A 12,977-nucleotide genomic window follows, 5' to 3' on the forward strand; every position below is an offset into this window, starting at 1 on the left:
TGGATCTCAAAAGGTTATACTGGTGGCCTAATATGAAAGCAAAGATTGCTACCTTCATGAGTAAATGCCTAACCTGTGCGAAGGTCAAGGTCGAATACCAGAAGCCATCCGATGTTCTACAGCAACCGGAGATATCGCAGTGGAAGTGTGAGCGGATCACTATGGATTTCATAACTAAGCTACTAAGGACAACGGGTGGGCTGGATACCATATGGATCATCATCGACAGATTGACCAAGTCCGCATACTTCCTACCCATCAAAGAAACAAACAAGATGGAGAAACTCCCAAGAACATACATTAAGGGAATAGTACGGCTGCATGGTGTCCCTAAATCTATTATCTCTGATAGAGATAGTAGGTTTAATTTGAGATTTTGGCAATCACTGCAAAGCGCCTTAGGGATGAGGTTGGAAATGAGTACAGCCTACCATTCGCAGACCGATGAGCAAAGTGAAAGAACTATCCAAACCCTGGAGGACATGCTGCGGGCCTATGCGATTGACTTTGGTAAGGCATGGGATACCTACTTACCCCTTGTATAGTTTTCTTACAATAACAGGTATCACACGAGAATCAAGGCAGCCCCGTTCGAAGCCCTCTACGGCCGGAAGTGCAGATCCCCTCTGTGCTGGGCTGAGGTGGGTGACACTCAATTAGCTAAAGGACGATTTCCTGAAAGCACTCTCACGGGTCCGGAGATCATTCGAGAAATGACCGAGAAGATTGTACAGATTCGCAAATGACTAAAAGCCACTAGAGATCGATAGAAGAGCTACGCAGACAAATGGAGAAAACCTTTGGAATTCCAGGTAGGAGACCGAGTCTTTTTGAAAGTATCTCCCTAGAAGGGCATGATATGCTTTGGGAAGCGTGGAAAGCTGAATCCAAGATACATAGGGCCTTTCGAGATTCTCGCCAAAATCAGCCCCATAGCTTACAAACTTAATCTACCCTGCGAGATCAGTAACATACACTCTACCTTCCATGTCTCAAACCTAAAGAAATGCCTATCCGAAGAGACTCTCGTAATCCCACTCGACGAGATTGAGGTTAGCGAGGGCCTCAACTTCGTGGAATAGCCTGCCGAGATCATTGACCGAGAAGTCAAACGAACGAAACAAAGCCGCATCCCAATTGTGAAGGTTCGCTGGAACGCCAAACGAGGACCGGAGTTCACTTGGGAGCGCGAGGACCAAATGAATCTCAAGTATTCCCATCTCTTTTCTTAGTTGTATTGTATAATTCAGCTACCTAAATCCTAAATTTCAGGACGAAATTCCCTCTAACGATGGGATGATGTGACAACCCGAAATTTATCCCATCATTGTAACCCACTTTCCGCTAATAAAATAATTATTATTATTATTGTTTCAATAAATTTTTGGGTTAAACAAATAAAATAACGTTTTATTTTATATTCATATTTATTGAAATAAACAAAACGTGTGTAATACTTTAATTTTTTTTAGGAAAAATCTAACGTACAATGTAAACCGGGTTACGACCGTTTAATTGGGTAAAACTTTAAACCTCGTTTAACATAAGTATTGGGTAGTCGTATACCGGGTACAACACTCAAGCCCTATATAAGGGTGAGTGGACATTCTTTTGAACCCTTTACCACCCTAAACACTCTGTCTATCTACTCTCTTTCCTTAACTCCGATTTCATCCCAAAAACTGCAAGTTTCCGCCTCCAAAACGTAAGTTCTCTCATCCTAGCTTGTTCTAATGATCCTTGCATGTAATTATAGCTTGAAAATCATCCAAAAAGGGCATGAATAAGGAGTTTACGACCCAAGATCTAACACCCCAAAATTTACCGGTTAAAAATTTCATTATTAGTTTAGGTTAAAACGTAAAACATCATTACAAAACATTCATGATAATAATCCATGTCTGAAAACCGGTGACATCATAATAAGAATTCAGAGTACATTCCAGAAAATCCATAGTGCAGAAAAACAAAAGCGTATGTGTGACATGCTGCTACCGTGCCGGCTCTTTTCCCTTAGCTAAAGAGGTACCTGAAACCCAAAAATGAAAACCGTAAGCACGAAGCTTAGTGAGCTCCCCCATAATACCTCATACCATGCAAGCATATAATATACAACATTCAACTAGGAGTTACGGGCCTCGCCCATATTCATGTAGATACGGGCCTTGCCCACACTTCGCTAGCCGGAAGATACCAGCCTCGCCTACACACTAATACCTAGGAGATACGAGCCTATCCCATACTCCACTCTCGGAGAGATACGTGACTTACCCACACTCAGCCGCTATCCCATAATATACAAGTATCACACAGAAAACAAGTATAGACAACTCTATCATACTAGCATATATCATAATCAACTCAACCAAGAGATACGGGCTCGACCCACACTCTAATACTAACATCTCGTCTATACGAGCCGGCCTTGGTGCCTTAGACCCGTTCCTACTGGTAGGAAAACTTTCATCAGAGTAGCTGTTGGTCTGTATGGGAATAGTCTGTCTGCTGCTGCTGCTGCTTCGGAAATATTCCGGCTGTAATTCCCACCAAACACTTAGTCAAAAACTGCTAACTGTCCTTTGGGTAAAATAACCATTTTACCCCTGATCATGCCCTAAGTCAAAGTCAGAGTCAACTTCCAGTTGACCCGACTCGCCGAGTTGGATCTCCAACTCGTCGAGTCCATTTCCAAACGACTGACCTGGATTCTATTTCTACTCGTCGAGTTAGGCATTGACTCGACAAGTTCTCCATCCAAACTGATGTTCAAGTCCTTCATCCTACTCACCGAGTTGTATGAACAACTCGGCGAGTTCATCTTCATCGAATGAACACTTATGCCGCGACTCACCGAGTTGTATGAACAACTCGCTGAGTCTTATCTTGATCTAAGGAGATTGGCTTGAACTCGCCGAGTCTGGGCATCGACTCGCCCGAGTTCTATTATGGGTGAGTTTTGGCTTCCAACTCACCGAGTCCACCCTGGACTCACCACACAACTCGACACAACTAGAAGAGGACAATCTCGGAGACTCGCGACCAGACTCGCCGAGTCAGATGTGCGACTCGCCGAGTTTGCTTCATGCAAGAGCCATAAACGCGATTTTACTCGAATCCAATCCATTCCATTCGTAGATCTGGGCTCCTAGAGCATGAATAACACGTAAAGTTTCCAACTTTACGTGTAAATATCCATCTATGAGGGTTTTAGGGTTCAAAATGCACCAAAAGAGTAGATCTAAGGTTTTCATGCAACGTAGGTCCGTAAAGGCGGTAGATCTGAGCTCCTGGAGCTCAACCATGCCTAGATCTAGAGGTTACTCAGCTTATTACGAACCCCCACACATACATAAGCTTGGAAATGGTTCAAGAAAGACTTTAATGGAGCTATAAGGGACTATAAGCATGAAAACAATGGTAAAATCGAGTCATACCTTAGGGAACACACTGAGAAAGCTCAAAGATGCTTGACCTCCTCTTCTTCTTCTTGATCTACTCTTTTTCCCACTCCAAAACTTCAAGAGAACACCCAAATGCTTCAAACTCACAAGGAAACAACTCTTGAACAAGGTATAGAGCTCTGAGGGTGAATGAGGGTGAGATTAGGGCAAAATGAGAGTTTAAATAGGGTGCAAACCCTTGAAACTTAGGGTTTCATCCAACAGCGGTGACTAGCCGAGTCCAGGATATGGACTCGCCGAGTCGCCAACTTATAACGGGTCCCGGGTCCCGGCTCTACTCGATGAGTTGGACCTATGACTCGCCGAGTCCAAGGCTAAAAATGGAAAATACTCAAATAAGATTTACATACCTGGAACCAAGTGCTACAAATCTCTCCCACTTATTTTAGACTTCGTCCTCGAAGTCTGTTGGTCGATCCTGAAACAGCTCGGGGGTGATGCTCAATCATCTCTTCCACCGGCTCCCAAGTCCACTCCGAACCCTTGCGGTGTTGCCATTGAACCTTCACTAGTTCCACCCTCTTGTTCCTCAAATCCTTCGACTTCCTGTCGAGGATTGGGACTGGGTGCTCAATGTAATTCAGGCTGTCGTCAACCTGAATATCCTCCAACGGCACCACTACTGAATCATCCACTAAGCACTTCCGCAGCTAAGAGACATGGAAAGTGTTGTGGATCTGGCTGAGCTCGACTGGTAGATCCAGCCTATACGCCACCTTGCCCAAGGCTATAACCCTGAACGGTCTGATGAATCTCGAGCCTAACTTGCCCTGCTTCCTGAATCGAATTACGCCTTTCCATGGCGACACCTTCAGGAAAACCATGTCCCTGACTTGGAACTCCAAGTCGGATCGACGCTTGTCGGCGTAACTTTTCTATCGACTCTGAGAAGTCTGAAGCCTGTTCCGAACCTGCTTGTGGTCGTCTTGAACACCACTTCGGTGCTCCCCATTACTCTCTGGCCAACTTCACCCCAACATATTGGGGTCCTGCACCTCCGACCATACAAAATCTCAAATGGGGGACGGTCAATGCTCACGTGGTAGCTGTTGTTGTATGAGAACTCGGCCAAGGGAAGATAGGTATCCCAACTACCACCAAAATCCAACATGCATGCCCGCAACATATCCTCCAAAGTCTGGATGGTCCGCTCGCTCTGACCATCCTTCTGCGGGTGAAAGGCGGTGCTAAAATGTAAACGAGTGCCCAACTCGTCATGAAATTTCTTCTAAAACCTGGAAGTAAAACGCACATCCCTATCCAAGATAACCGATACTGGCACCCCGTTCCGCGCCGCGATCTCCCTAATATAGATGTCGGCCAATTTCTCGGCCGATATGCTCTCCTGAATCGGGATAAAGTGAGCACTCTTGGTCAATCGAAAAATGATTACCCAAATCGAATCCACTCCCCGCGCGGTCCTGGGAAGCTTCGTGATAAAATCCATCATGATATCTTCCCATTTGCACAACGGTATGTCCAACGGCTGCATCTTCCTACAGGTCAGGCACCGCTCGACGTACCATGCCACATCCCGCTTCATGCAGGGCCACCAATAATCTAGACGAAGATCCTTATACATCTTCGTCGCCCCAGGATGAATAGAGAATAAGGACTTGTGCGCCTCCTCCATCAAGATCTGGCGCACACCCCCGTGATACGGCACCCACACCCTACGGTGTAGTGTCAATAGTCCTCGGCTATCATAATCGAAGGAGGAAACCTGACCCACCACACGATCACTCTTCCGATGTTCCTCCTTGATAGCCTCCTGTTGAGCCTCCCGAATCTGCTCCAACAGGGGAGTCACTACGGTTATCCTCATGCAAATATCCTTGATCGGCACCGCCTTGCGGCTAAGCGCATTGGCCACCACGTTGACCTTCCCCGGGTGGTAAAGGATCTCACAATCATAATCCTTCACCACATCCAACCACCGACGCTGCCTCATGTTCAGATTCGGCTGATCCATGAGGTACCACAAACTCTTGTGGTCCGTGTAGATGGTACATCGAACCCCGTAGAGGTAATGCCGCCAAATCTTGAGGGCAAAACCACCGCCCACAATTTCAGATCATGCGTCGGGTAGTTCTCCTCGTGAGGCTTGAGCTGCCTCGAAGCGTAGGCAATGACATGCTCCCATTGCATCAGTACCGCATCAACCCTGAAATGGACGCGTCACAATAAACCACAAAATCCTCTATGCCCTCTGGCAGGGCTAAGATTGGCGCCTCGCACAATCTCTGTCTTAGTGTCTCAAACGCAGCCTGCAGCTCGGGTCCCCACCGAAAGACCACGACTTTCTTCGTCAACCGTGTCAGGGGTACTGCTATCTTGGAGAAATCCTGAATGAACCTCCGATAATAGCCTGCCTATCCTAGGAAACTCCGAATCTCAGATGAAGACTTCGGAACCTCCCATCTCATCACGGCCTCGACCTTGGCCGGATCGACCAGAATCCCGATCTGGTTGACAAGGTGTCCGAGAAATTGCACCTCTCGCAACCAAAACTCACACTTGGAGAACTTGGCATACAAGCTTTCCCTCCTCAGGGTCTCTAATACCTCTCTTAGATGCTCCTCATGCTCTTCCTGCGTCTTGGAATAAAGCAAGATGTCATCGATAAAGACTATCACAGACCGATCCAGCATCGGTCTGCATACGCGGTTCATGAGGTCCATGAACGCGGTAGGAGCATTGGTGAGCCCAAACGGCATCACCACAAACTCATAATGGCCATAGCGCGTCCGAAACGCGGTCTTCTACGTATCCTCCTCCCTGACCCTCATCTAATGATAACCCGAACGCATATCAATCTTGGAGAACCAAGATGCTCCCTGAAGCTGGTCAAAGAGATCATCAATCCTCGGGATTGGGTAACGGTTCTTCACCGTTACCTTGTTTAGCTCCCGGTAATCTATACACATTCGATGCGAACCGTCCATCTTTTTCACGAACAGAATCGGGGCTCCCCAGGGCGAACTACTCGGTCGAATGAATCCCTTGTCTAACAGCTCCTGCGGTTGTGTAGATAACTCCTTCATCTCAGGAGGAGCCAACCGATATGGTGCCTTGGCTATCGGATCCGCACCAGGAACGAGGTCAATCCTGAACTCCACCTGTCGCTCCGGAGGTATCCCAGGAAGCTCCTCCGGAAAGACATCTGCAAAATCTCGCACCACAGGAACCTCGCTCACCGTCGCCTTACCCGCCTCCCGGGTGTCCTTCACTTTCGCGACATAACCTGCACATCCCTGCTGAAGGTATCATCTAGCCCTCGCTGCTGAACATACCGTGGGTCCACACTGTCGCCTCTCACCATGAATCACTAACTCTCCCCCACCTGGGGTCCTGACTCGCACTAGCTTCTGTGAACAATCTATCACCGCCCCGTTAGGGCTCAACCAATCCATTCCTATAATCACCTTGTTCCCACGCAACGGAATGGGAACCAGGTCTACCAAGTAGCGCTCCTCAAACAAACGCAATACGCAATCTCGAAATTCCATCAATTCTTGCACCGATCGATCATCAGCAATCTCTACCTCTAGAGGGAAATCTAACTCGCCTGAGGACTCAGTAAACTTTTTTCTAAGCGCAAGTGAAACAAATGATCGAGATGCTCCCGAGTCGAACAACACCTGAACTGCGATGTCGTTCACATGGAACGATCCTAATGCATACATATACACACGGAGCACGTATCAATATCATAACATCATAAAAATAAATAGAGGGAAAGAATCATACCCGTCACCACATCGGGGGCGGCGTGTGCCTCCTCGGTAGTCAGTTGAAATGCCCGGCTCCTCACCACTGGAGCCTCTTCCTTGCCCTACCGACCATTCGTGATCCGCAAGGTCGCTGGAGCTGGCACCTTCACTGACGCTGCAACTGTCAACTGGAGGCAATTGGCCTTCTTGTAGCTCCTCTGGTTGCAGTGGAAACACAGCAACTCAAATGTCTGTATAGCTGAAATAGGAGTAGTACAATCCCTGCTAAAGTGCCCTGTCTTGCCGCACTTGTAGCAGCCTGCTGATCCCATCCGACATGCTCCCTCATGTGTCCTGCCGCATTTCCCTGCAGCGGCCTGGTCCCCCTTGGCCTTTCGGCCTCCCATCTGATCCCTTGGGCTTCTTCCCCAAAGCCCCAACCACCGGACCTGCCTCTGCTTTCCTTTTCCGGATGTGCTCTAAATCGATCTCCCTTTCCTTAGCCCTGCCAATCATGGAGTCCAGGGTAGGGCAAGCTGACAAGCTAACATGCTCCCGGATGTCAGCCCGTAGCATGTCATGATAATTGGTCCTCCTCATATCGTCATCACCTGCATACTGGGGCACCAACAAAGCCCTCTCCCGGAACTTGGCGGTGATCTCCGCCACAGTCTCTGTCATCTGCCTCATATCCAAGAACTCCTTGGCCAGCTGCTGAAGCTCGGCGGCTGGCGCAAACTCCTCCCTGAACCTCGTCGCAAAGTCCGACTAGGTCATAGCCTCGACAGCCGAGGCACCCAGTGAGTCCCCCACGGACTCCCACCAATTCCTAGCTCGATCTCGTAAACACCCCGCTGAGAACCTCACCTTCGACCCCTCAGGGCAGAAGCTAATCATCTATGCAGACTCAATGTCGGCAATCCATCGCCTAGCAGCTATGGGGTCTTTCGCCCCGTGAAAATCCGACGCACCACTGCCCCTAAAGTCCTTGAAGGACAGTGTGCGAGATCCTGACCGGCTAGATGCCATATCACTCCTGAATGCCCGGAGGCGAGCCTCCATCATCTCCAATATCCCCTCATTGATCGACCCGAAGATAATGGGGGTCGACTCAAGGATACCTCTGGCGATCTTAGACGCGATGAACTCGTGCAACCTCTCATCTACTGGCTTGAAACCTGATCCCGAACCCGACCCCTCTCCTGAACCACCAACTGCTGGCCTTGGGTGTAGTACCACCATTCTGAAATACAAAGAAATAACAATTGTTAGCGATACTGATACCCTTGGAGGGATCCCACTCACTACAAGTTCCCTGGTCTTATCTTGGCCTTCCTTGGTTCGGGTACGGATCCTCTGCTCTTAGTAGTACGGGCCCATACTACCTTCCACATCTATCCGTACCTTCTTCAAGGACTGCATCAACTCCACCAGGTCCCTTCCACTACCGCTGATCACTGCTACTCTTTATCCTAGGCTTACCCTAGGAAACCTCTAACTCCACCCAACCCAGTCCTCAGCTACTGAAGGCCTCTTGGTGATTCCAATTAACTATTACCTGAATACAATCACATGTGATGAGGCTCAGATAATCCTCTGAGTAAGGGACTCATCTCTACAACGGTTAGGACTCAAACAAGAGCTACGCAATAGAGTCAAATCCAACACTCTGAGATTATACAACCCTGATCACATGTGACTTTAACGTATTCACCTAACAGTTAACTCCCATCACTTCAAAGCCCACTTAGCACAAAGCAAACAACATTTGGACATATGGAAAACAATCTCAAGCAACTCTATCCTAGTAGAGAGAACTAAACTAGCATACAATTCTAAACTCGTACTATCAGAAATAACCTAAACAGGCTACCCTACTACTATCTACTCAACCCTAGCATGCAATTCTTTCATATACTGAAGCACATAAAGCAAGCACATAAGGCATCACTCCTAGATCCTTAGTCGTACTCTATCATGCTGTTCTACAAAAGCTGATAAACATAACATAAACTTGTATGGCTATTTTGGGGAATACTTACTTGAGCTCGGCCGGTCGCGCACATCACACACTTCGTTCTTTCTCAAACGCTTTTCTTAATTTCTAGAAAACATTTTCTTTTAGAAAATTTTTTAATCCCTCGATTTGAGTTCAGACACCCCCGAAGGTGTGTCCGAATCCCTCAAACCAGGGCTCTGATACCAACTTGTAACACCCCAAAATTTACCGGTTAAAAATATCATTTTTAGTTTAGGTTAAAACGTAAAACATCATTACATAACATTCATGATAATAATCCATGTCTGAAAACCGGTGACATCATAATAAGAATTCAGAGTACATCCTAGAAAATCCATGGTGCGGAAAAACAAAAGCGTATGTGTGATATGCTGCTACCGCGCCGGCTCTTTTCCCTTAGCTGAAGAGGTACCTGAAACCCAAAACTGAAAACCGTAAGCACGAAGCTTAGTGAGCTCCCCCATAATACCTCATACCATGCAAGCATATAACATACAACATTCAACTAGGGTTACGGGCCTCACCCACACTCATGAACATACGGGCCCTGCCCACACTTCGCTAGCCAGAAGATACGGGCCTCGCCCGCACACTAATACCTAGGATATACGGGCCTAGCCCACACTCCACTCTCAGAGAGATACGGGCCTTGCCCACACTTAGCCGCTATCCCATAATATACAAGTATCACACAGACAACAAGTATAGACAAATCTATCATATTGGCATATATCATAATCAACTCAACCAAGAGATACGGGCTCGTCCCACACTATAATACTAACATCTCGTCTATACGGGCCGGCCTTGGTGCCTTAGACCCGTTCCTACTGGTAGGAAAACTCACCTCAGAGTAGCTGCTGGTCTGTGTGGGAATAGTCTATTTGCTGCTGCTGCTGCTCCGGAAATATTCCGGCTGTAATTCCCACCAAACACTTAGTCAAAAACTGCTAACTGTCCTTTGGGTAAAATGACCACTTTACCCCTGATCATGCCCTAAGTCAAAGTCAGATTCAACTTCTAGTTGACTCGACTCGCTGAGTTGGCTCTCCAACTCGTTGAGTCCACATCCAAACGACCGACCTGGATTCTGTTTCTACTCGTCGAGTTAGTCGTTGACTCGACGAGTTCTCCATCCAAACTGATGCTCAAGTCCTTCATCCTACTCACCGAGTTGTATGAACAACTCGGCAAGTTCATCTTCATCCGATGAACCCTTATGCTGCGACTCGCCGAGTTGTATGAACAACTCGTCGAGTCTGATCATAATCTAAGGTTGAACTCACTGAGTCTGGGCATCAACTCACCGAGTTCTATTATGGGTGAGTTTTGGCTTCCAACTCACCGAGTCCACCCTGGACTCACCACACAACTCGACACAGCTAAAAGGAGACAATCTGGAAGACTCGCAACCAGACTCGCCGAGTCAGATGTGCGACTTGCCGAGTTTGCTTCATGCAAGAGCCATAAACGCGATTTTGCTCGAATCCAGTCCATGCCATTCGTAGATCTGGGCTCCTAGAGCATGAATAACACGTAAAGTTTCCAACTTTACGTGTAAATATCCATCTATGAGGGTTTTAGGGTTCAAAATGCACCAAAAGAGTAGATTTGAGCTCCTGGAGCTCAACCATGCCTAGATCTAGAGGTTACTCAGCTTATTACGAACCCCCACACATACACAAGCTTGGAAATGGTTCAAGAAAGACTTTAATGGAGCTATAAGGGACTAAAAGCATGAAAGCAAGGGGAAAATCGAGTGATACCTTAGGGAACACACTAAGAAAGCTCAAAGATGCTTGACCTCCTCTTCTTCTTTTTGATCTACTCTTTTTCCCACTCCAGAACTTCAAGAGAGCACCCAAATGCTTCAAACTCACAAGGAAACAACTCTTGAACAAGGTATAGAGATTTGAGGGTGAATGGGGGCGAGATTGGGGCAGAATGAGAGTTTAAATAGGGTGCAAACCATTGAAACTTAGGGTTTCATCCAACAACGGTGACTCGCCGAGTCCAGGATATGGACTCGCCGAGTCGCCAACTTATAACGTGTCCCAGGTCCCGGCTCTACTCGGTGAGTCGGACCTATGACTCGCTGAGTCCAAGGCTAAAAATGAAAAATACTCAAATAAGAATTACATACCAGGAACCAGGTGCTACACAAGAACACTCTTAGGCCGTAAACCCCTAAATAGATGCCAAACATACCCTAAATCTCTCCTTTAGGCTTAGAAACTAGTTTAGGATTAAACATTGAAGTGTTTGACCCATAAATCATCAAGTTTGGGGGCTTGAAAGATGGTTAACGGCCCAAGAACATTCTTAGGCCGTAAACTCCCTCAATCCATGCAAATCAAGCCTTAAACCCCATTTTGGACTTATACCTTCACTTAGAAGTGGTTAAGAATGAGCAAAGGACCTCAAAAACGAAGTTTAAGGGCTTCCCAAGAGTTTACTGCCGTAAACCACGGGGTTTACGACTGTAAACTCCCAAGGAGTGGTCCTAGGACCGTAAACTCCAAGGGAGTACCCTCCTTTAACCCTAAACACCCCTTAAGCCTCGGATAAAGCCCTAAGACTACCCCTAGTAGTGTATGAATCCTTTAAGCACTCAAACCCACTTCTTCCATGAGTTTATGGATGTAAACTCATGGAGTAAATCTCCCCCCCCCCACCCAACCGTAAACTCACTTAAGGTGAGTTTTAGAAGAGTAGACTCCATGGTAAGGTCTTATACTCCTTCCTTGCAACCTAATAGTCTTCTAGCACTTAACCATAGAGCTTTTATTCACATTAGGATGTCTATATGTGTTTAATTAGTGTTTAAATAACTAATTACTTGTAAACATATGTATTCATATGTTACTAGGGTCATAAAGGGTGTACAAGTCTTTACTTGGCACCAAACGCTCAACCGAAACTTCCACCCGATCTACTCGCTTCAGGTGAGTTCATACCCCTTAATTGATGTTTTTAAATGTTTTTACATGTTTTAGGGGGGGGGGGGATACAAGTAAATGTAACAAATTCTGCTTCCTAATCATATTTGATTTATAACTTACAACCAAAAGGGATTTTCTATACTTTTAGCTATTTGTCAATAAAATTGTCTAAAATATTCATCAAACACATTTTTCTAAACTAAATTGTTGTTAAAATATTTTCAAGTTGTATTTGAATTAGTCTTCTTTTAAACTATATCAACATCAATATAATTATATAAACAAGACTTGAAGGACTTAGGACCGACTGCTCACCTTATTTCCTGTTCTTGTTTGATTGTGGTCTTAGGGTATATTGTTATCCGTCTGACTGTCGTTTATTTGTTATTTATATATCATATATATTTTGTTAGATGTGAAAGTCTTCATCTTATATAATACCCTTGCATATCAAAGGCATGCGACTCTACACTCTATATAACTATAATAGGTATAGTTAATACTACTGCTTGTTACTCCTATCACTATGATACCCGCTATAATTACTACCAACACGAGTTAAGACACATTTAAGAAAACACTCACTATACTATACTATAAGTTACTATACTATAATGCAAGAGAATGTACTAATCCAGAATATAACACACTATACCTCTATACGACACTCTACTACGTAAATACCATATAACCAGGGCTTCCCGAAAGGAAAGCAACACTACATGTAAAGATCTATACAGGACGGACGTTATTACATCCCAACTGTTATTCACAGTCCAAGCCGACTAGTCCCAGGGATGGCACTACATCAATGCAATGCATATGACCGTGAAGGTCATCG

This window comes from Lactuca saligna, chromosome 5 (assembly GCF_052625555.1).
Source record: "Lactuca saligna cultivar CGN05327 chromosome 5, ASM5262555v1, whole genome shotgun sequence".
In the NCBI taxonomy this organism is placed as follows: domain Eukaryota; kingdom Viridiplantae; phylum Streptophyta; class Magnoliopsida; order Asterales; family Asteraceae; genus Lactuca; species Lactuca saligna.